The sequence below is a fragment of the Triturus cristatus genome, chromosome 1_1, assembly GCF_964204655.1.
Source record: "Triturus cristatus chromosome 1_1, aTriCri1.1, whole genome shotgun sequence".
Classification (NCBI taxonomy): domain Eukaryota; kingdom Metazoa; phylum Chordata; class Amphibia; order Caudata; family Salamandridae; genus Triturus; species Triturus cristatus.
Genome location: NC_140579.1, coordinates 76,469,630 through 76,489,727, shown reverse-complemented (window position 1 = coordinate 76,489,727; position 20,098 = coordinate 76,469,630). Strand labels below are relative to the sequence as shown.

The following is a 20,098-nucleotide window of genomic DNA, read 5'->3' as shown; positions in this document are numbered from 1 at the left end:
TAGAGTCATGATAGCAGAAAAACAACTTCCTGGGTCACGGTGGCAGGAAAACAGCTTCCAGGGTCATGGCACCAGGAAAATACCTGTATGTTTTCAGAACTGACTCAAATGGAGTTAATCCTGAAACTCGGTACCCATGGCTTTCTCGTTGTTACTCCCTCTATCCTCCAGAATTATTTTCTATTACTATTTAGCTCTGTGTTGAACTCTGTATTTTAGGTGTGTTTTTCTGCTGTGCAGTAGTCGTATGCCTTGTCTTTGTTCTAAGTCCTTCTTCTTCTGTGCTTTGAGTCTTTGCCTCTCCCCATTTGCATGTTTGGTTCTCCCCTTTCGAGTTGTAAGTTTCTTTTTCTCTCACAGATTTAGGCTCCTTTGTTTCGGTAGTAGGGCCCCCACGCCTCTCTGTACTCTGTCAGGGTTCCATCAAGTCCATCTGTGCTCAAGATCTCTGTGCCTCTATGTATTTTCCCATTTTCGAGACCTCCCTGCACTTTGTACAACTCGCTTCCTCTCTCATGCACTATGCCTTCTCATTTCCAAGTTCATCTCTCTGCCCGTCTTTGTTTATTCTCTCGCTTCTTGATCTCCTCCCCTCCCCCGACCTCTCACAGTTAGCCTATGGCTATAGTAATTCTCCTTCTTCAGGTATCTTCTTTCACAAGCACTTCCCTCTTGTCCTTTCACCCTCAATCCTACAAACCCCCTCCAGCCATCACCACAGACAAACGCTCTGTCTGTACTGGTCCATCTTTTCCCACACCGTGGAAATTGCTGCATTTATTCATTAATCTACTGCAGTCTACATCTAGCCCCAATGGCTATTAATACAAACGCAGCGTCCTACAGTGCAGACTAAACCCGATTGTGTCAGCCCTATGGACCCCTGAGCCCAGATTTACATGGAAGCTGTGCAACCCCGGGCGGGCAGCAAGTAAAGTTACTGAAGTGCGCTGCGTGAACTGAGAGAGCGGAACAGCGCCACGCCTATTAAGATGCGGCTCGGTTCTGCTCTCTGCCTGCACTGATGCACTTTTGACTGTCATGAGCTTATGCAGACACCCATGCACCAAGGTCAAGGTCGCTGGAATCAGGTGCCAGGAAAAAGTCAAATGATGCAACGGCGTTAACTAAATTATGCTGCAAGAAAAGGCAAATGATGCGGCATAATGCGTCACATTTTGTGATTGTATTACTTCATTGATTTCTTATTTTTACACTTGTTAGCATTGTCTGGGCATAGGTTGCATCTCTTTAGAACTGGTTTAACACCCAAATATACCAATAAGCAACAGAAAGGTGACCAGTCAACCTTTGCAAAGGGCGTTCCTCTGAGCGGCAACATGAGTTGCTGCATTTTTAGTAACTTTTTGTTAAAATCTACAGATTATGCAGCAGATGAAGGAGTATGTAGCAAATGTGTCAAATCCATAATTTAACGAAAAATGCCGCAGCAGAACAATTGCGTAATTCCAGTCGCCCTGGCTGTAGTGTCGCCGTGAATGAATTTACGACACCAACACAATTATGTGGTGAGGAGCTTTATTTGCATACGTCTTACTCCTTTCTTTTCCTGCACCGAACTGCTCCCCTGACTCCTCCTGTTCCCACTCCCATTCTCCTCCCACCTCTAGACCTCCCGTGCTGGTCCTAGCGCCCAGCACGTCTTAAAATATTACATCTCCCCCCTTCTTAAACAACTTGAAAATACCTCAGAAGTGTCCGTGCATATAGATTAACCAATAAAATAAAACAGCATAGTTACAGTTCTTCAATCAGGCGAACAGGTGAATTTGCTGCGGCCGTAGAACTGCCTCCTGAGTCGCCTGCTCCCCTTCATCAGGAGATGGGGACGGCCGATGATCACTTACTAACTCAGGTGCGGCCCCTTTTGACGCACTGCTGGGTGAGGTCAACGCTTCTCTGACATTGGGCGTGCATTTCTGAAAGTGCGTCACATTCCTTGTGATCCTCTTGTCCTCTGACGTGGCTGTGATCATGGTCCCTTTTTGATTTGTCACCAGCAGGGGGCATGCACGATATCGACAGTCTGCTTTTCTCTGTTGTTCTTGCCGCACTAGTACCCAGTCTCCCTCCTGGATAGATGGCTGTGCAGCTTTTCTCCGTCTGTCTGCATATTCCTTCATCTTCTCCTTCTTCAGTCTGTCTCTTGTTGCTTATTTTTCGTGATCAGAGTCTTGATGAATACCACTAGCTACATCTTCCCAAGCCGGTATTCTTGTGCGCACTGTGCGACCCAGCATTAAAGTTGCAGGGCATCTCTCTGTGGTAGTATCTGGTGGGGTTTGATAGGCTTGTAATACCTCATTTAAAGCCACTTGCACATCACACTTTGAAAGTTCTGCTTGCTGGATGTTTTTTTTTTTAGAGTGGCCATGAATCTTTCTACCATCCCATTGGCCTGCGGCCACAAGGGGGTAATCTTCCAGTGTCTGAAATTCAAGTGGTTGGCAAATGCGGCAAATTCTTGCCCATTGAATGGTTGGCCATTATCTGTTTTTACTATCTTCGGTATGCCCCATGCTGCGAAAACCTCATCCAGTACAGGTATAGTGGTGGCAGCTTTGGTTGACGCAATTGGGAAACGTGAGTATTCGTCCATGATGACCAGAATATACTTGCCAGATTGCAATGGGCCAAAGAAGTCTACTGCAACATGATGCCAGACACCATCTGGCAATTCCGACATTTGTAGAGGCGCAGGGGGATCTTCTCGACTTACTAGCTGACATTGCAGGCAGTCTTTCAGTGTAAGTTCAACCATCTGATCAAGAATAGAGAACCAGACTCGCACCCGCAGCGCCCTCTTCGTAGCTACGATACCTCTGTGCCCTTCATGTGCTAAGTTAATGACTCCTTGGCGCAGCTGTTTTGGAATGATGATCCGTTTGTCTCTTAGTAAAAGACCATCCGAGGTGATGGACAGTTCATCCTTGACATGTCTAAAAGAGGACAGTTCATGACTGTCAATTTGTTAACTCTGTCCGGATTCCTATAGATGCCTCCAGCTGTTTGTCTGGACGCAATGTTTTACATTTTGTTGGGTGACATCTTTATTGGTGGCTTCAAGGATGGCCTCCAACAGGACTGCTGGTGGTTTGGCTTGATCCAATACAAAATGGATATATTCCTCCGCTAACGATGGATTGGATTTGGACGTTGCCTTAAGATGTCTCGACATGTAGTCAGCTGGATTTGCAGCTTTTCCTGGTTTGTGGATGATGGTGTAAGTATACTCTTGAAGGCGAATGCCCCAATGCTCTATTCTGGGTGGCATTTTGGCTCAGGGATTTCCAAAGATGGTTATCAGAGCCTGGTGGTCCGTGATAAGCGTGATGTGTTTTCCGTAGATAAAAATGTGAAAATGTTCACAGGCCCAGACTACCGCCAAGCTTTTCTTTTCGGGCTGAGAATACGCTCTCTCTGTGTCTGTGAGATTCCGACTGGCATATGCTACAATGTATCGTTGATCACCCTCCTTGTCATATTGAGCTAATAAAGCTCCAAGTCCCACGGGACTCGCATTCCACAGTGATTTCAGTTTTTCGTCGAGGATTGAAATACGCACGGTTGTTGGCAGATTCAACAGAAGCTTTAATCGTGTGGAAAGCTTGATTACATCTCGTGGTCCAGTGGAAGGGGTGGCCCTGTTTGGTCAGCTTTCTCAGAGGGTAACTGATAGTGGCATAATCCTTGATATAGCGTGCACAATAGCTTGCCATGCCTAAAAACGAACGCACATCCGCAGCGTCTCGCGGCCTGGGGGTATCGTTAAAAGCTGCGATCTTTTCAGGATCAGGTCTCATACCTGATAAGATATGTCCAAAGAACTTTAGTGTGGATTTGTGAAATTCAAATTTGTCTTTATTTAATGTGAGGTTGGCATCCAACAGAGCATGACAGACTCGGTCCAGCACTGTATCGTGTTCTTACATTGTTGCTCCATAGACGAGAATGTCATTACTGTAGTATAGGGTGTTGGGAATGTGATGGATTACTTTCCTGATGGCCTCTTGAAAAATCTCAGTGGCAGATGAAACCCCAAAACTGAGTCTTTTGTATCTGAATAAGCCTTGGTGAGTCGAGAATGTGGTAATATATCTCGATTTTTCGTTGAGTTCCAGCTGGTGATAGCCCTTGTTGAGGTCTAGTTTGGAGAATATTTGCACACCATTGAGTGACGCAATCATGTCACTGATGTGAGGTCCTGGGTGTCTCTCTCTTTCAATGGCGGTGTTGGGTGCTCTCATATCCACACAGAGACGCACTTTGTCAGGCGAGCCCTGTTTTGGTACTATAACCACTGGAGAGACCCAAGGGGTGGGTCCTGATGTTCTCTCAATGATGTCAGGCCGGAGAAGATCCTGCAGTACCTCCTCTACAGACTGTTGAAGATGAAATTGAATTTTCCTGTGATGTTGTGCTATGGGGGGTCACACATTCATTTATATGCAATCAAACTTGACAATAAGCCATCTTTCCGATTCCGGTGAATAATTTTGGAAACTTGTGAACTATGTCAGGTTTGTTATCAACTTTGTACAATATTTCCACTAGTCAAAACCGTTCCGTCGTGGGCAAGCTGAGAAGACAATCTGCTTCAGGGCCATCAATGACATGAATACGGGCTGGAATAGTCCTGTCCTTGTATGTGAGATTAGTCTGAAATTGTCCTAGACAAGGAAGAGGTTCCTTTGACATCCATGTGTATACCGGCACGGCAGATTTATGCAGGTGTGGTTGCGGATTCATTTTATTGTATTAAGCAACGGAAATATAGTTGAGAGATGCCCCACTGTCCAAAACAAACTTGGCCATGTGTGTGTCCATTTGAAGATGTAGTCGCGGATATTTCTTCAGCCTGTCAGGATCCGCGACCATGCAGACATATTCATCACTGTCTTGCGATATTGGTGATAGCAACCTTGACTCACGAGATTGTGATCGACGTGATTTGTATGTGCCATGAGAATGATGGCTGGACTTTGAAGAGCCAGTGGAAGAATCTCTGCGGTCCCACACTGCTTTGGCACGATGCGAGTGTTGGATTGTCTGGATTGTCTGTAACTGTCTCTGTGGGTGTCTTTGCGAGGTGCTCCGCAGACGTTCTCAAAGTGCTTGTCCCTGCCACACTTCCTGCATTTTTGGCCTAGTGCAGGGCAAGTTTCCGTGTGAGGGAAGTCTTATCCACAGCGATAGCATTTAAGTTGGCGCTCCTGTCGTTTATCAGATCGACTGGTACTGCGACGATGACGACCTGTATAGTGAGACTGAACTTTGGGTCTGGATGATCGTTGCTTTGCAGGGGAAGACCTAGTGGTGTTGCGAGATTGGAGCCGGAATGCCTGTTATCATTTTTCGCCTCTTCCAGCTTCCATTCGCTTAGCATGTTCTTCTGCTTGATCATGTACTCGCGTCATTTCTTCAATCTAATCCAGAGAGTAACTTTTCTTTAATAGACGTCTGCGTAATGACTCAGACTGGCATCCTTCTATGATTCACAGGCAAAGGGCTTCTTCCGTCGTGAAAGAGTCAAAGTCACAGTAGCGGGCCAAGCGTCTAAGTCTCGTGATGAATGTACCCATGGGCTCATCTTTTTCTTCAGATGCCAGATTGAATGTGTATCTTTCATAATCAATGTTCTGTTTGTGAAGACATTTTCTGTTTAGTGAGTCACGCATGTTTGCATAAGACGAAGCAGCATCAGCCGGAAGTTCCTTTATAATCTGACCAACATCTTTCCCGTTGAGATTGCGCAGTACAATCAGTTGCTGATCCTCCTCAGTCACATGGGAACCTTTCATGAAGTCTTCAAAGTCTTCTAGCCATTCCTGCCAGTGAAGGCCCATGCCTCCCCCCGAAATAAGGACTAGGGGTTCCAGCGGGCATAAAAAAGGGCCTCCAAGCATGCCAAGTCTGTGGCCTCCAATTTGCGATGTGGACGTAGGGGACTCCAGCCTGGCGCTGGCGTTAGCAGAGGTATGAAGCTGTCATGACGTTGGGGACTTAGACATGATAGATTGAAGTGCAAAATACAGGTGAGCAATGGATTGGTATCGAAGAGTTTAGACACAGGAAGTCTCACAGAGCCTGTCACCTGGCGCAGATGCAGTAGCGTTGACACTATCAGTAGGCAAGGTACGGTGCGGGCTCAGCAGCAGGGAGCCTAGGGAATGTCGCAGTCCCACCAGCCACGCGACGTATGGTTACTACCACGAGCAGTAATAGAGATCAAGATTGTGCAACAGAAGAGAAAAACGTGTGGGCCACTCCTCACGCTGATATCAGTCTGTAATGGTGCGAAAACACATATGGAAACCCATTTGCTACTGGTTTGAGGTGATTTCCAGCACTTGCCAGACCTCAACATGGCCGTCGGCAATTCTCGCAGGGGATTGGATGAGGCGCCTGACCTCAAGATGGCCGCCGATGAAATCTCGCTCCTTGCGAGAGTATAGTCCAAAAGCAGGTGGTGTTAGCAGCGAGGAAAACAGGCAAGCACCGGTACCTTCGGGCGAGACGAATGCAATTCCCGGGTAAAGGACGAGACCCTACACGCCCTCGAGGACACTTTCAGACAACAGCAGCACGGGCACTCACAGCCCGGATCCTGCGCGACTGGGGTAGGCTCCCGGGTCGCGATGAAACGAGTGGACGGAAAAAGGCACACACGACCGGGGTGGGCTCCCGGGTCACGGTAAAGAGAGTGCACGGCAGGGGTACACACGACTGGGGTGGGCTCCCAGGTCGCGGCACAGCCCCACAGCTCCGAGGCAGCGGAGCGGACAGCAGACACAGCAGGGGCACAACGCGACCGGAGAAAGCTCCCGGTGCACGACACAGCACAGCAGCTCCGAGGCAGCGGAGCGCTCGACGGGACACAGGTAAGACAGCCAAGGTCCACAACCACCTTCGTCGCCAGTTGTAGTGTCGCCGTGAATGAATGTACGACACCGACACATTTATGTGGTGAGGAGCTTTGTTTGCATACGTCTTACTCCTTTCTTTCCCTGCACTGAACTACTCCCCTGACTCCTCCTGTTCTGCCTCCCATTCTCCTCCCACCTCTAGAACTCCTGTGCTGGTCCTAGCACCCAGCACGTCTTACAATATTACACTGGCCATAGGGCAAGGGTGTCTGCATAGTGGAAAGCATAGGCTTTGTGCTGGAAGGGTCCTTTCAAGTACAAAACTAGGCTTTTAGGTATTTCACACTTTATGTGTGCTGTACAATGCAGCCCACATGCAAAGTGGGAAAAACAAGGAGAAATGAAAAAATTTCTCCTCGTTACATCTGCCTTGAAGAGGCGCAAGATTTTGGTATAAATCCCTGTCTGTAATTCTTCGTAGATAGAGATTTACGTCAAACCCATGGGTGTTTCATGGGCACGCCCAAGCACCACCCATGAAACAACCCTTGGTACAAAGTGGCACAAGGGAGCGCATTGATATACCCTTGGTGTAGAGCAGTGTTCGGTAAACCTAAGCTTGAGCTTGCTGCACCTTTGCTGAAGAGCAGGACCCAGCTACACCCAACACTTAAGCTTGTTCAGCCATGATGTAGGTCAGGGCCTATCTACTTCAATTCTTGTGCTGCCACACCCTTCGTGATGAGCAGGGCCCAGCTACACCCAACACTTCTGCTTACTACATCCTTGTTAAAGAACTGAGCCCTGCTAGACCCAACCCTATGCATGCTGCACACTTGGTGAAGAGCACGCCCCTGGTAAAACCTATGCTGGTGCTTGCTGCAGCCGTGGTGCTGTGCAGAGTCCAGGTACATGCAACGCTATGCTCACTGCACCCTTGGTGTAAAGTTGGACCTGGCTAAACCCATGCTGCAGCTTGCATCACCCTTCGAGCCGGCTGCTCTCTACTGTTTCACTAGCACATGGCCCTGCTGCCTCCACATCTGCTGCACCTGCTCTTCCTGTGACTGGCCTTTGAGCACCTTAGTGCTTTACCCATTGGATTCTGAATGTAAGTAATCAGTCCAGCACTACATTTCAACTTCTACACCATGGTCCAGGGCCCAGATTTACGAATGCTTGGCACCACGTTTGCATCACTTTAGTCGCGCAAAGTGTGAGGGTTAAATCTACTATCCAACACAAGTCAGGATTTTGGTTGGCTAGTTTACCAAAGTAACGTAAAGTTGTGCAATGCACTGCTTGCGTTACTTTGCACCAAGGGGAGGTCTCATGAGGGGCACCTGGGTGTTGCAATGCAGCCACCCATAGTAAATCTTTGGCGCAAGGCAACACTGCACCAAAGTTGCTGCACTGTCTGGCGTCAAAGGGAGAGACAAAAAATGTGTCATATCTAGTAATATATGGTGCATTTTTTCTCTCTCCAGCTCTGGGGCACTTTTAACAGCCATGTACCAACGCACACATCCATGCACCATGGGGTAAGAGTGCGTGTGTTCTATGAAGCATAGGTTTGGTACTGGAAGGGGTCCCTTCCAGTACAAAAACTAAGCTTTAAGGTTTTTCCCACTTTGTAGGTATGTTGTACAATGCTCTAAATCACAATAAGTACTCCTAGGATGCGTGGATGATGACCCCGTCTCTTCTATAACAGACCCTGATACAGTACTAATGGGAAGTCCTAAGATGAAGAGACCCACTAAGGAGTGGGGAAGGAAACCATTCCTTTTGTTATAATTACCCTCACACACCCTAGTGGACTCATGCTTCATCATCAGGTCACCCTGACGCCCAAAAGTCAGGGTGGGCTCGACCGTATTTCAGGGATAATGTGACCAGGGGGAATTAAAGATTAAAAAACCGCAAGCAAATCCTCGTATCCCTTTATTTTTATTTTTGCATCTACTAGGGTTATAAAAATTTGTAAAAAGGGGGGGTAAAATAGAAGTATTTATGGTCCTATGACCATAAAGCCAATATGTTTCAGTCCTGCAAGGACCTTAAAGGTCCAGGACTTTCTTCAGGGCAACCACTAGGGAGAGTGAGGGTAATTAAAACAAAAGGAATTGTTTCTTTCCCCACTCCTTAGTGGGTCTCTTCATCTTAGGACTTCCCATTAGTACCGTATCAGGGTATATTATAGAAGAGACGTGGTCATCAGCCACCCATCCACGGAGTACTTATTGTGATTTAGTGGTTTGCATACGGGAGGGTGTACTCCCTCGTGAGATTTTCCTTGTTTGCCATAGTTGTGTTAAGGTACAATGCAGCACAAATGCGAAATTGGAAAAACAAGGAGAAATTAAAAATTTCTCCTCGTTACGCCTGCCTGGAGGAAGTGTACATTTTGATGCAAATCCCTGTCTAACACTGTCTGTAGATAGACATTTGCATCACAAACATGGGTGGTTTCATGGGAACACCAATGCACCACTCATTGAACGCCCACCTGACACAAAGTAACACAAAGCAGCATATAGAGCAATTTTATGGCAAGGCACGGAGGCCAATATTATGCATGTTTCTTTAATTGCAACTCACAGCAGCAACACCAAACAATGTAAAGAATTTAGAACATTCATTTAACATTCCAAAGTCCATATAATCCTGTGACAGCCAGCCATATTCCTTCTTTGTTGCTGCTCACAGATAAGATAAGGTCGCTCTCATTTTGGTCTTCATTTATATTGTTGGGGATAATTTTAATCTACTTTGTGATTGTAGTGATTTACATACTGTGATTTTTTCTTGCCTTGTTTTAATGATTCATTTCTTGTTTTGTCTGACAAATCTTGATTTTGGGGCATATGTATCAAAAACCGAATTTGCGATTCTCAAATAGCGATTTTTTGAGAATCGCTATTTGAGAATTGCAAAACGGGATGTATTTAAAAATTCGCAAATATTTTGCGATTTCTTAATATTCCTTAATTGCGATTAGCAAATTGCGAAATCGTAATTAAGGAATACCTTCCCATTCATTCCTATGGGCCAGGAGACCCATAAGAATGAATGGGAAGTATTTCTCAAATTGCGAATCGCAATTTGCTAATCGCAAATTGAGAATAATTTCAAAGGTGCAAGGGTGTCATGATGACACCCTGATGCACCCCTGAAATGAGCATGTGTGCGCATATGGTGCACATACATGCCCTAAGGGCATGTATGTGCGCCACGTGGCACTTTGAAAAATGCCAAAAAGTGCATTTTTCAAAGAAATCGCAAATTACCACCAACTAGAAGTTGGTGGTAATTTGCGATTTCTTAAGGATAAATCGTACAACTTGGGTGCGTGTTACATAGCATTTAAGGAATCGCAATATGTGATTTCTTAAATGCTTACGCAAAATTAAGAAATCGTAAAATTAGCGATTCCTTAATTATGCGATGCGAAAATGGCTCATACATACCGTTTTGCGATTTTGTATTCGCAAACGCTGTTGTTTTGCGATTCGCAGCGTTTGCGAATACAAAATCGTTTGATACATATGCCCCTTAATGTTTTAAATGAATCTTTGCGGCTGAATAATTCGTAATTTCCTTTTAGGGTGCTGGCTTTTATTATTGTTCAATCTCGGTACCTCCCTTGTTCTTCTTTTAGTGTTATTAAGGAACTCGTTTAATGTATTTCACAGACGAGCGCGAGGGAGACTGTTTGCTCGACTCGCGCTCGCGCTTCCTTTCTTCGTTTCACCGTTGCGCACCCAATGCGGAAGATCTTAGAAAACGGAGCAAGAGCTTCCGTTTGAAAGTTTAGTGAACAATGAATATTTTGAATGCCGAGAGCGTGCCGAGGACACGGATTCATCCACTTTTTAGGCTTTCAGTGCCTCGCGCATGGCCATAATCACGCAGTGACCGCATGAATCACCCATCGAATCATTTATTTATTTATTTACAGCGCGTGTTTCAAATCGTAACAGTGTAAATGATTCATGCCTCAATACCACAACTAAAACCGCTTTCTTACGTTTTAAAATAAGAGTATATACAATATCAAACAGGCAGAATGATTTACCTCATCACCTCCTTCACTTTGGAAAGATTTTGATCCTCATAGGCTACCGTACTTGCATCACATGATGCAGCAGCCATTTTGGATTGGTCTTTTCTACTTTTAATCTATTACTTTGTGGCAGCCATCTTTTGGACAAGCAAAAGTGGCAGAACCCAATTGTTTATTCCTTGTCAGACAAGGATCAGTCTAACTGTCAGCTTGGCTTCACCTGAGAACACTGTGAGGAAAACGACTCAATTTATTCTTACTGACCTTTTTTTGCGCAAATGTATATTTTAAGTGGGATTCTATTTATTTGGGTTTTGATTTTAACTATTATAGGGAATTTCATTTTAGTTTTAAAGATGGAAAATAACAATGATAAACATGATGCCCTGGATTTAAAAGTTAAGGGTTGTGTAGATCAGGCTATGTCTGTTCTAGCTTTACAACTTGACAAAAAACTAGATGAATGTGTAAATAAATTGGAGGACAGGTTTGCCAAAAGTATTCCTAATGAGGAACAATTTTGGTCTGTGGAGGAAATTTGCGAAGAACCTCATGCAAGTGGTTCGGGCAGGAAAGTGCCCCATAAAAGAAAACATATGTCCTCAAAAAAGGATAATTTAAACGAGGCTGCCTTTAACTTGACAGGCATTAAGGGTAAAGCTCAAAGAGGCTATAAAAGGCCAGTATGACTGAGGCTATAAATGCCAAAAAGGGTGATCACAGGGCGATCGTTGTGACGAATCCTCGAGTAGCGGGGATATTATCATCTCATGTTCTTCAGATTTTGGATCCTCAGATGAGGATGACCCCCTTACACAAAGGTTAAGAAAGATATAGACACAAATTCTCAAGGTCAAGTTATCGATCCATTTGGTGAGCTCATGTTTGACCCCAATACAATCCAACACCCACTCTCACCACAATGGGTGCCGGCTAAACATGTGGCTCAATACATAGAGTATTGGATTCGCAAAGAAATGCCTAAAGAGGTCAGGACACGTTTGAGATCAGAGTGTCCTAGACCATCACTAGCCAACAAGGTCGCGTTCACACCCGAATTAGACCCTAAGATGCTCACCTTTTTAAATAAAATGGGTAGAGATCCAAGAAGGGTCCTTGATAAGGGTTTAAAAGGGTGCCAAGACCGGCTCCTTGATGTCTTTGGCCCCTTGACTAAATTTTTTGATATCTGCGAGGAGGCATATACTCAACAGGGCATAATTAATGTAGAGGACTTACGTCAATGGGTGCAAAGGGCAATCTGCTTATTGGGAAATGCTAATGCTTCCCTCTGTATCGAAAGGAGAAAGAGTCTTCTAATGAAAATAGACCCAAAAATGGCAGACCTTGCTGGAAAAGAGTCTGGACATTCAGCAAATGGCTTACTCTTTGGTGAAGAGTTTGTAAAAGAAATGGCAAAATACGCAGGAGCCTTTAACTCTATCCAAAAGGTTCAGAAGGATATTAGGAGAGTTTTTGGCACGGATCTGGTATTTCGAGAGGCTCCTTCCCAAGAGGTGGCTTTAGGGGTGGAAGTTACCAATCAAGCTCAAATTTCCCAGGATTTTTTCCTCAGAGACAGAGAGGAAGTAGAGGTCGCTTTAGAGGTGAAAGAAGATCAAGATACCAAGGTATGTTTTCAAAACAACCATTTATCTTCCCTTGTAAAGGTGGGTGGAAGACTTGCTCTGTTCTTGGACAGATGGAAAGAAATTACCTCGGACCCTTGGGTATTACAAACGGTGTCAGGTTATCAAATAGATTTTGTCGCCAAACCGATTAAGGTACGGAGACCTCCTCTTCTAAGATTCGCAAAAGAACAAGAAGAATTGGTATGTCAGGAGGTATTAGAATTGGAAAACAAAGGTGCCATAGAAAAGGCGGAGAATTCATGTGTTGGGTTTGTAAGCAATCTCTTTTTGGTAGAGAAAAAAGACAAAACAATGAGGCCTGTAATAAACCTGAAGGATGTGAACGAATGGGTAGAATACAACCATTTCAAAATGGAAGGTATTCACATGCTGAGAGATGTATTAAGGAAAGGAGATTGGTTGACCCGCCTGGATCTGAAAGATGCTTATCTGACTATTCCTGTTTGTGTACATCAAAGAGATTTCTTGAAATTCCTTTGGAAAGGGACCATGTGGAGGTTCAAGAGCCTTCCCTTTGGCTTGACTTCTGCCCCTTGGTGCTTCACCAAAGTGATGCGACACATAGCTGCTTGGTTATGGTCAAGGGGAATAAGACTAATGATTTACCTGGACGACATTCTCATAATGTCAGTAGACAAGGTTCAAGCTCAGGAACACACGGCTCTTGCAGTCAGGGTTATAGAAGATCTGGGTTTTATAGGAAATATAAAGAAATCTTGTCTAGTACCCAGTCAGGAGACTGTATTTCTTGTTTTTCAGATCTCGACCTTGGATTGTGTCTTGAAATTACCGATGGAAAAAGTCAGGAAGATTCGCAGAGAGGTGCGAAGATTACTAGAATGTGTTTGGGTTCCACTGAGACAGGTTGCGAGGGTTATAAGACCTCTTACGGCCTCTATTCAGGCGATCTTCCCAGCTCCCCTTCACTACCGTGCTCTACAGTGAATGAGAACCTTATACCTGAACAGGGGAGTGAGCTATTCTCACAAAATACTATTAGACTCAGAGTCCAAAGAGGAACTAACTTGGTGGTTAGAGAATCTTGTGGCTTGGAACGGCAAGGCAATCTTTGGACCGAGCCCCAATATGTTCATAGAATCAGACGCGAGCCTTTTGGGATGGGGAGAGAGCTGCGGATCTTTGACTACCGGGGGGAGATGGACAGGGAAAGAGAGCCAAATGCATATCAATTATCTGGAGCTGCTGGCAGGCTCATTTGCAGTAAAGAGTTTTGCAAAGGACAAAGTGAAATGTTGCATTCTTTTAAAGATGGACAACATTTCAGCAGTAAGATATGTGAACAAACTAGGAGGCCCTCGTTCGAAGGCTTTAGCAGATCTGGCAAAAGAATTTTGGCATTTCTGCCTAAGCAAAAACATCATGGTCTTAGCTCAGTACTTGCCGGGGAAAAACAATTCCATTGCGGATTGGAATTCTCGGCAACTAAAGGACTTCCGTGATTGGAGACTAAAGAGTCAAATATTCTTATCATTGAATCAAAAGTGGGGTCCCTTCAAGATCGATCTTTTTGCCAATCGAATCAATGCACAGGTTCAGAGGTTCTACAGTTGGAGACCAGATCCAGCTGCGGAGGCAGTGGAAGCTCTCTCCCAAGTTTGGAGCGAGTCTCCTTGTTATGCTTTTCCCCCTTTTGCTCTCATTCAGAGAGTCCTATTAAAAGTAAAAAAAATAGCCCCCTTTTGGACGTCTCAAGTCTGGTACCCAGATGTTATGGAGATGTTGATTGCAGACCCAGTACTTCAGCCGAATGTTCCGGATCTGCTAACCAACGCTGTAGGAGATTTTCACGACTTAGTTCTTCAGGGACATTTAAACCTAATGGCTTGGTTGATTTCGGGAGAGCTTGGCAAATGTCAGGCTTATCTCCGGAAGCTTCAAAACTCATTAAAGAATCATGGGCCCCAGGGACCTCTAAGGCATACAGGTTGGCATGCGGGAGATGGATTCATTGGTGTTCTTCGAGGAATTTGGATCCAGTATCGGCTCCTTTAGTTGAAGTTGGTAACTATTTGTCAGAGATCTTCCTTAAAGGAAAATCTTATAGTACCGTTAATATTGGTAGGTCAGCAATTTCGGCTGGTCATGATCTGGTAGATAGCATTCCTATCGGTCAGCACAATGTAGTTAGGAGACTCTTAAGAAGCGTAAGAATCAAAGCCCCTCCTGGGGCAAAGTATTCATCTCTTTGGGACGTTGACATCGTATTGAAGGAATTGACAAGTTGGTACGAAAATGAATTTTTAAGTCTCAGAGATCTTTCCTTGAAACTGGTTATGTTACTGTGTTTAGTTTCCTTCAGGAGAGTTTCAGACGTGAAAGCTTTAGAGATCACTGAACATCGTTTTGTTCCTGAAGGGGTTTATTTCTCTATTTCTAAAAGAACCAAGACTATGTCTCGATCAATTTTCTATCCGAGTTTTGATGATTGTATAAAGCTGTTTGTTGTGAGATGTATATGTGAGTATGAAAGAAGGACTGAATCCCTCAGAAATGTTTCGGAAACACAACTAATCATTTCCTTCAAGTTTCCACATAAAGCTGTATCTACCCCTACCTTGTCTCGTTGGGTCAAAGAGGTCATGAATAGGGCGGGGATCGATTTTAAATAAATTTGACGCTCATTCTGCTAGAGGGGCAATGGCCTCTAAGGCCTTCATCTTGGGTGGTGGTTTATCAGCCATTTTAGCAGCGGCAGACTGGTCTTCTGACTCTGTTTTTAAGAAGTTTTATTTTAAGACTGTGGATTGTCCAGTAAGGAATATTATGGCAAGGCTTTAAACATGCATAATATTGGCCTCCGTGCCTTGCCATAAAATTCAGATTTTCCACAGCTTGGGTGGGTAGAAAATCGTGATTTTATTAAAGACACGGAGGCTGATATTATCCCTCCCTGTGTTTTTTTCTCTCCCATTGATATAATTTTTGTTCTTGAATTTCAGGTGGTGATGTGAAGAAGTAATCTACGGATGAGATTCTTTTCGTTCTCTGGACTTCTTCTCTTACGTTATAAAGATTTGGATATCGAGTAAATCTTTTGACTTGTTCGCAGCTTAAAGAAGGAATATGGCTGGCTGTCACAGGATTATATGGACTTTGGAATGTTAAACAAATGTTCTAAATTCTTTACATTGTTTGGTGTTGCTGCTGTGAGTTGCAATTAAAGAAACATGCATAATATCAGTCTCCGTGTCTTTAATAAAATCATGATTTTCTACCCACCCAAGCTGTGGAAAATCTGAATTTTGCTTTACTTTGGGATACTATCCAACGCAAATCATAATTGCGTTAGATAGTAAATCCCACCCCAACACTGTGCTTGGTATGCATCACAAAAGTGGTGCACACCCGGCGCAAAGCATTAGGAAATCTGGGCCGATGTTTTATGGATTTAGTCAATATTTTTGGGGATGTTTTGCCAAGCAGGAGAAGTCGCTGTTCACCTCTCTACATTTGTGATCTTTCTGAAAAGTGCTTTTGTTCTGTGTACTCTCCCGGCTGCATATATATTGAATGTATCCAGGTCAGTTATCTATACATAGGTATGCAATATATGTTATTAGAGCAGATCTTAATTTCCTATTGACTCAGCTGTGTTGGTCTTGACAATAAAATGTTAAAAGGTCTTTTGTGATTAAGGGATCATGATTACAAACCAGCAATATGCATAATCAACCCCACTGTTCTTTTCACTGACAAAACCACTGCCCTCTTCACAAAAAACAGCGCTGTCTCCAGAGCCCAAAAGATAACTGTATCCTGAGCAGGGAAGACTGCTGTCTCCCGACCTGCGACCTGACAACTGCGCTACCAACTGAATTGACAAGATCACTGCTGGCGGTATATCCGAAAAGGATGTGGGAATTATCAATGTGGCAAAGTATTGTAGTTTAAATATCAATGACCAAGATGGTGAGAAGGTAGTTATATATAGGTAAGAATAGATTTACTATACTGAGCTTTGCTTCTCCGTAGCGTGAGGATAGCTTGTGGATTTCGTAGTAGTCCATGCAATGCCCAAAAGTAGGGGGGGGGCGTCGGGGATTTCTTCAACTTGCCTAAATATGGCTTCATCCTGCGAGAGGGGCCGCACAGCTTCAACCAACGAATAAAGTGCGTGCTCAGGTGCTGCAAGGGAAGGGTTCCCGTTAAGGGGTTCCTACCGCCCTTCTGTGCACCAATCCTCGAAACACTATCACTTCTAGGCTCTACTAGTTATCGCAGTCATCCACTGACTCAATAGACCAAAATACTAGGGATAGCAGAAGTGACATTACACAGTTTTTGAGCCACGATGATGTAACAAGTTTTATTTGTTGCACCCTTTTCCCAACAACCTCCTATTGGCTATGAGGGGCTAACCTCCTAGGACTCCAAAAACACCTAGGGAGTTGAGAATAGTAAAATGGATCTCATAGATCCCTGTTAAGAGTTAGGTTTTGACGCTCCCTGGTGGCAGATGTACCAAAGGGAGAGCCAGGGTCGTAGCAATTAATGGATGTTACTGCATGGACACCCCTCATTGGCATAGATACACCTTGCTAGAAGTAAGTGGGAGGTGGTCAAAATGACTCAATGCTCACTGCTGTTTGAGACATGATATAAAGGCTGGATTACCAAAGGCTCCCGGTAGTAAACTCATCCCTGGTAGGGAAATTGAGGAATTGTGACCATCACCATAACCTGACGGACCAGATCAGCAGATGTGGTGGCAGATCAAAGGTTTACGCCAGTGGGACCAGCTGCACTCTGCAATGTAACCAAATTGCTTCCCCTGACTCTAAATAGAGAGCTTGGGGCACCAGCAACGCATGGCTGTGCTCCCTGTTTGCCAAACTTTAAATAACTTCCCCAGTCTTGCAGAGAAAGATTAACAGCTAGGTCCAGGTTCAAGATGGCTACTGGAATACTTGTAAAGAACTACTTTATCTAAAGTGGAAACCTCTATAGCATGGCAAGTCTACATCCAGGAGCAGGCATCTGAAGCTGTTCTGGTGAAGTTCCCTGGATGTCTGCAGGTTGACGGGTGCAGACAACAGGGTAGGACAATGCCAGAAATGCATGCAGTCTACAAGGTGAGGAAATGTCCTCCTAAGAAAGAATATTCCCACTGTCCTGTTTTCAGTGCCAGCAGCATACATGATGTCCTAGGATCATAATCTAAGAAGGGACAATAACCAATTATTTTCAGGATTATTCAAAGACCCTCCCCTTCCAGAGGAGGGAGTCTTGTATGTGTCTGTCCCCAAAACATTTGAATCTCTCAAGATGGGGAGAGAATCTATTTCGGATGGCTAATCTCAAGCATCTGGCCAGCTGCTATGATGTCACCTTGATGAAAAGGTACTGCATGAAGCAAATATTTTATTTGTTCCTTGCTCAAGGGCCAGTAGCTTGTCATCAATGCAGGGCATTTATGGCCTATTAGCTTTAAGGCAGGAATGGGGCTCACTGCATGATTCTGACCTCGTAGAAACAGGATCATCGTCTTGGCCAATCGATTCCATTGCAGTAGTCAATCCAAGAACTTAACACCGCAGAACAAAGTTAATCCTTGCAGCAGATGCAGCAGATGCAGCAAATGTAGGATTCTTCAGAGGATGTGCAGGCAGTTAAAGGAATTTTGTTGATGCTGACCTGTGGAATCAGTGATATGTTTGCATTCATGTTGACTCCCAAGTGCTAGCCATTTGGAGAGTGAGACAACGAAGAGCCCAAAGAAGGTAGCCAGTCAAATAGTTATAAAACTAAAAGCAGTACTTCAGTCGTTAAGAAGTATAGGCTTAACCAAGTTCTGTTCCGTCCAATTATGGACATGTGTTTAGCAGTCCCTCATTTTCCAGTCAGTCCTAGATCTATTAGATTATTTGATGTGAATCTGAGTATCATCTGTATACATTACCAGCCAATGTTGAAGCTCAGAAAGACTCTAGCCAAGGAAATGACCTGGTTGATGCGGATGTTTGTTGTGCAGTTCTATTGGTTGGTTAAGATGCCAGATGTACATGGTGAGAGCAACTGAACAAGGAGGTGACCCGCTAAAGGACTGTTTCTCAAACATTGTCCCTCTAACATCGCATTAAGATGAGCAAGGATTTTTTAGTACTTTGTAGTTATTGGAGTTAAATGCCTCTGGAAGACTACGAAGAAGGACAATGTGCAAGCCTCACCCTAACCACAGTGAAGTCATCAGCAATTCTATGTCAGGACCGGAGGCTCCGATTATGCTTCTCATTTCTCTGCTTTTTATTACTCAGCAGCCAATCAAAACACTTATGTATAAAAAACTACAAATCCCATGAGTCATCAGCGCTCCTGACAACCATAGAGTATAACATATAAATGTCCCAACTGAGGCAACTACTTCCTCTTTCTTTGCTGCTCCGCAGCCAGTTAGGTGCCTCTTACTTTACCTTTTTACATTTTGTAGTGTGCGGTCGTTCTGTGCTTTGATTCATTGCTGGATCGTATGCTAGTGTATATTTGCTCATACCTGTGTTTTTTGCTTAGCGCAATCGTGTGTCCGCTGTGGGGAGCATTTGTCAGCTCCTTCTGTAGGGGAAGCGCGGCGGCCAAATCCAGTTTTGCCTCGCGCTCTTGTTCGCGAGGCCTCCCGCGCCGGGCGCGACGTGCCTTTTGCAGTTTTTCCTGTGGAGAGGGAGTGAGGGGGCGAGGACTGCGCGTCGCTCGACCGCGCAGTCCTCTTTTGGTTTTCACGGGCAGCAGCTCCCGCGCATGCGCGGCAGCCATTTTAGGTCAATTTCCCCACAAAGTCCAGAGCGATCAGTTTCTGAGCGGGAACGACCCAAATTTCAAAGTGTTTTCGCCCGTTTCAGCCCCCACCTACGCCAGCTGTTTAGCGAAGGCAGTTGGCTGTACAATCTGTGCATAGGCATTGCCTAGAGAGGCTTTTGGCAAGCCCCTCCCTCCACTTATATCACAAAAGGTTTAGTAGATCTTGGCTTGCCTGGGGTAGTGCCTCTCCCCCTGACTGTCCAACACTGGAAGTTGGTTTGAGGATTTATCCTCCACTGTTCGCTTAACCAATAGCGTAGCTACTTGACTGGGCTCTATCATGGTGGACTATATGTACAAGGAAGATTATTATTATGAATCTGAACCTGCTGGTTCTTTAGAGCAGGACCTTGCAGAAGCATTAGATGCTGGGGTCCAGAAGTCAGTCAATTCAGCTTTGGTAAGGGCTATCGCCCCATTGAAGAGACACCTTAATAAATACGCCTTGCAGCAGGCATGGATTCCCGCCAAGCCCAACCCTCCTAAGCCTAGCGCTGCAGAAGTTGTTAACCCACATAATGAGGATTTTGCAAAGTTGGCCGATTCTTTGGCAAAGGATCAAGCTTCATCCACTCAGGATGATCCCTCGGAATCTCTCTACGGAGATCCTGATGATGCATCCTCCGATCAGCAGTCGGATGACCAGGAGGCGGCTGAGCCGGCCAAGAAAAAGAGGAAGG

The 20,098-nt window shown here is 44.8% G+C and overlaps 1 protein-coding gene across 1 annotated transcript in view; it reads left to right on the top strand.

Moving 5' to 3' along the window:
- Positions 1-16,249, top strand: part of LOC146869486 (prolargin-like) — a 62,553-nt gene extending 46,304 nt beyond the window's left edge. The window contains exon 3 of the transcript XR_014960013.1: positions 15,566-16,249. The gene's annotated coding sequence lies outside the window, so the exon portion shown is untranslated. The remainder of the gene's footprint in view (positions 1-15,565) is intronic.
- The last annotated feature ends 3,849 nt before the right edge of the window (positions 16,250-20,098 follow it).